Genomic DNA, 4,824 nt, shown 5'->3' with positions numbered 1-4,824 from the left:
TTAAAGGGTTAGTTCACCCAAAAATGAAAATTCTGTCATTAATTGCTCACCCTCATGTCATTCCAAACCCATAAGTCTACTGAACGTAAACAACGCTGATTATGTAGCTTCGTAAAATTACGGCTGAACCCCTGATGTCACACTATTTTACCGATGTCCTTACTGCGTTTCTGGACCTGGGAACATTGCAGTTGCATTGCTGTCTATGGGAGGGTCAGAGAGCTCTCATATTTTATCAAAAATATCTTAATTTGTGTTCTGAAGATGAACGAAGGTCTTACGGGTTTGGAACGACATGAGGGTGAGTAAATAATGACAGAATTTTCATTTTCCGGTGAACTAACCCTTTTAATGACAATTATGACTTTATAGGGTTAAAAATGTTAAAGGGGTCATAGGATGCCCATTTTCCACAAGTTGATACGATTCTTTAGGGTCTTAATGAAAAGTCTGTAACATAGTTTGGTTAAAATTTCTCAATGGTAGTGTAAAAAACACCTTTTTTTACCCTGTCAAACACAGCTCTTTTCAGATCAAGCCGTTTTTGTAGCATTTTCCTTTAAATGTTAATGAGCTCTGCTGACCCCGCCCCTCTCTTCCGAGCTGCTCTCACAGACTGTTTACTTTAGCTGTATTCATCGTGAAACTTGCTAATTAAAAAAACACTGGGTGGATTTTTATCATTATAGGGTGGTTGTGTACACACACTGCCAACACACATTTCAGTTCAAACTACTTGTAAAAGTGCGTGTAGCATCCTATGACCCCTTTAAAAATTTTTAAACTGATTTTATTGATAGCTGAGGGCATTATCCAATTAGCCAAAATATTCAATAAAGACGTAAGGAGCCAGAGATTCATAGAATTTTATAAATGGCAGGCGTTCCATTTCTGTGGAAATCTGTGGTGCATCTGCAAGTACAGACAGCATGACCAGAGTCATACTCCACATGACTAAACAAGACCAAGAGTTTCCATGATGTACGTCTGGCTGGGTGTTTAACAGAAGTGGAATCAAATGGACATTGAGCGAGAGAGGGGGGGTGGGGGGCAGCGAGGAGTATCACTTAATTTGGCAGCTGGAAGGGAAATCACAAGCTCTGTTCCAAACCTAGTCAGCTGTCTTGAGGCCTAGGCCTATACGTAAGCAGCATCTGAAATGGAACGTCCTTTTTTGGAACAGTCTTCGTATCAGCAGTGTGCCTATGATGCCTACTTAGGCAGCTCACTAGGTTTCGGAACACATCCGTGTTATAGAGTGTAACAGTTGGGTTTCTTAAGTTAAAAACTCTATTTATTTTCTCCACAGGTTCCATAGGTCCATTGATTTTTAACGCTAAACCTTTACAGAAAGACTTGTTGTGAGCTAGGAGATTGTTAATCAATAGTATGCTTTTGCTGAGGCTGTCTGTTTGCATTATTTCAACATAATTTTAAAACATTCGTGTTTAACATGGGAACGTGTGGTGAAAAACTACATTACCCATGATGCTGTACAGAAAATTCCACCAATCAGAGAGCTGGGGGCAAGCAAATCGTAATTTTCCCTACCCAATACCTAAATATTTGTATGCATATAGTTTGCAGTGAACTCAAAATATACAGTTTCTGTATATATTCAAAGATATAATCAACTTTAAATTTAATAGTTTTATATTTTACCATTGTTTTCAATTTAATTGTCATTCGCAATGCTTCGTGAGATTGTAGTTATTTCCCTCATTAAAGCCATTAAGTACATAGTCTTGTATCTTCATCTTTATGTCCATTTTTTATTTATCTTACTGCTTTAAATAAAAGTTTGTAATGTTGTGATTCACCTTGTAGCTGGTTAGTTTTGCTCATGGCACATAACAAAGGCTTTTTAAATATCCCTATGGGAAAAATTAATGGAGAAAAAAAAATACTTCCGGAACCAGTGGTGCTGAAAAAGTGGGTGGGCACTAATGCACTCTATGGTGCTAGTCTGAGTGCGTCACTAGGAACAAATGAGGGAATCTGGGGCCTGGGGCTCCGCATAATGCCATTTTATGTTAGATCAGCCATTCAAAATGACCGCAGGAAAGAGACAGAGGAAGTTTTTATAAGAATTACTGTTGAGCCACATTTAAGGTACCAGTGGGGGCTGAATTATGCATCTGTGTGAGACTGACAGAAAGAGATTGCAGCCATGGTCTCTGATTCACCTCTCTCTCAGACGTGATGAGTTATGAGTCTTCAAACTGGCCCCTGAGGTTGTTATGCACGCCTATAAGGGAACAACAGAGTAACAGCTCCATTGCATGCCAAAACGACACAGCCCTGCAATAACCAAAAACATTTTGAAAGCCAAGCTTCAGATTATCTTATTTTGTGTGTGCCTGTCAGTATTTTTTATTTTTTTTCGCATAACGTTCATAACACTGCATTTAGTTGAATAAATACTAGAGCCATATTGGCTCTCTCACAACAAAACTACAAAAATAGTTCAGAGACAGCATTCTGGTATTTCTATTGCATACTAAAAACTGCCGTTAAACTGTCACAAACAGCTTATATTTCCAAATACATACTGTGTTTACCTTCTGTTTAGAAACTTTTAAACAGACAAGGATACCAAAGTCCTGACTTTGCAGCAAATGAAAATTAAATGTTCTTGATTTGACACCAAAAAGTTTTTATAGGCGCACAGCTCCGTTATTTAACGCTTCTTTAATGCAAGAACGCCGCAGTCGTGCAAACTGAACATTTACGCAGCATTGATTAATTAGCAACGGTCCCTTTAAGAGCGTGAACGCGCATAGAATCTTTTCCATTGCGACTCTCTGCAACAACTTCAATTGCTTTTTCCTTGCAGAAATGCGGCACATTTGCAGTCTCGAACCACTCCCGGCCATCATAAAATAACTTCATATGATAGATAGAAATGGCTTACGCTCGTAATGTGTCGTCGTGATGGGGACAGAGCCGCAGAGGGAAGTGTCTCTCCTCCAGACGAGGCTGTCAAGAGCGTCTAGACTGACTGTCTCACTCTCATGGCCAAAACTCAGCAGAGCACAAACTCCCGTTGTGTTCCAGTCAGTCCAGCCCTCTGTCTCGCTCTGTCAGTCATTTACAACACACTGCAGCGACACCTGCAGGACAGGAGTACCAACGAGCGCTCAGACATCACGATAGATAGATAGATAGATAGATAGACGGATGGACGGACGGATGGACAGACAGACAGACAGATAGATAGATGGATGGATGGATGGAGGGACGGACGGACGGACGGATGGACAGACAGACAGACAGACAGATAGACAGACAGACAGACAGATAGATAGATAGATAGATAGATAGATAGATAGATAGATAGATAGATAGATAGATAGATAGATAGATAGATAGATAGATAGATAGATAGATAGATAGATAGATAGATAGATAGATAGATAGATAGATAGATAGATAGATAGATAGATAGATAGATAGATAGATAGATAGATAGATAGATAGATAGATAGATAGATAGATAGATAGATAGATAGATAGATAGATAGATAGATAGATAGACGGACGGACGGACGGACGGACGGACAGATAGATAGATAGATAGATAGAAAGACGGACGGACGGACGGACGGATAGATAGATAGATAGATAGATAGATAGATAGATAGATTGACAACTGATTTTGATTACAGCATTTACAATTTCTTCAAGTAAAATTATTTTTCAGAAAAATGATCAAATATACTGTGTGTGTGTGTGTGTGTGTGTGTGTGGAGTGATGAGACAGCAGTAGGAAGGGGCGGGGCCAGTAGAGAGGGAGGTGCTAATGTGAGAGGAGGGCTTGTGACATTTCACCCTCTTAAAAGACTCATTTACCAAAAAGAGCCTGAACTCTCTGGCAAGGATTTAACAAGTGTGTTTGCCATTACTGTGTGGTTCTGTGGAGAGAGTCCATGCCAGCCCAGTGCAGACATGGCCACAGGGTTGGCACGTGTGTAATTAGGCCACGATACTGTATGTTCTCTTGATTAACACTCTCAGCAGCCCGAGGCCCAAAGCCCTGACCACTTACATCTGCCACAGACACAGAAGAGAAAAACAACCCACAACTACCACGACTCAAAGTGTTTGATCTGATCAGGACTGTGTGTGTGTGTAATGTGTATATATACATATTGACACTATATATACAGCATTTTTGATTGTATAACTACATATTGAAAGACCAAATTCATACATCTTTTTAAATCGTTTTAACCTAACAAAATGAAAAGTAGACATTTTTTTCCAGTTTTTTTTATTTTGTTATTATTATTGTTATTTTATTTTTTATTTTAATGTGGAAAAACATTGTGTAAAAAGTTTCAGATTGTGAAACAATGTACCAAATACACCAGATAAATCTCAACCAGTCAAGTAAAGGCCCAGTCATATTTTACATCAAAATCAAAAGCATTGTGACATCATTTTCATAAAGTAAGGATAACTTTCCTTAAAAATAAATGCAAAATAATAGTAATAATAATAAAATAACATGCTACTTATAAAAGTATTTATGCATCACATTATCAGTTATACTACCCTTAATTTATAATTATTTAACTACAAACATTTCATAACAGTATTTTTTACTGTAAAACTCAAAAATATTACAGTAAAAAATCATGAAAACAGTCGTCTTCATTTTCTTTATATATAATTTAAATATAATTTATTATAATTTCTTTTTTAGGGTAAACTATGATCTGGACATAACAAAGGCAATTTTGATCATGTTAATAAAGAAAATTAAATAACCAAAAACAGCGATCACATGTGATGACACAAATTATACACACTAAATGTGAG

At 37.7% G+C, this 4,824-nt stretch overlaps 1 protein-coding gene across 2 annotated transcripts in view; it reads right to left on the bottom strand.

Annotated features, from left to right (window-relative positions):
• Positions 1 to 3,010, bottom strand: part of LOC107746928 (low-density lipoprotein receptor class A domain-containing protein 4-like) — a 92,504-nt gene extending 89,494 nt beyond the window's left edge. For both annotated transcript variants that reach the window (XM_016561279.1, XM_016561280.1), the window contains exon 1: positions 2,915 to 3,010. The gene's annotated coding sequence lies outside the window, so the exon portion shown is untranslated. The remainder of the gene's footprint in view (positions 1 to 2,914) is intronic.
• Positions 3,011 to 4,824: the final 1,814 nt, after the last annotated feature.

This window comes from Sinocyclocheilus rhinocerous, unplaced genomic scaffold (assembly GCF_001515625.1).
Source record: "Sinocyclocheilus rhinocerous isolate Xijiao unplaced genomic scaffold, SAMN03320098_v1.1 scaffold2154, whole genome shotgun sequence".
Classification (NCBI taxonomy): domain Eukaryota; kingdom Metazoa; phylum Chordata; class Actinopteri; order Cypriniformes; family Cyprinidae; genus Sinocyclocheilus; species Sinocyclocheilus rhinocerous.
This window is presented reverse-complemented; position numbering and strand designations above follow the sequence as displayed.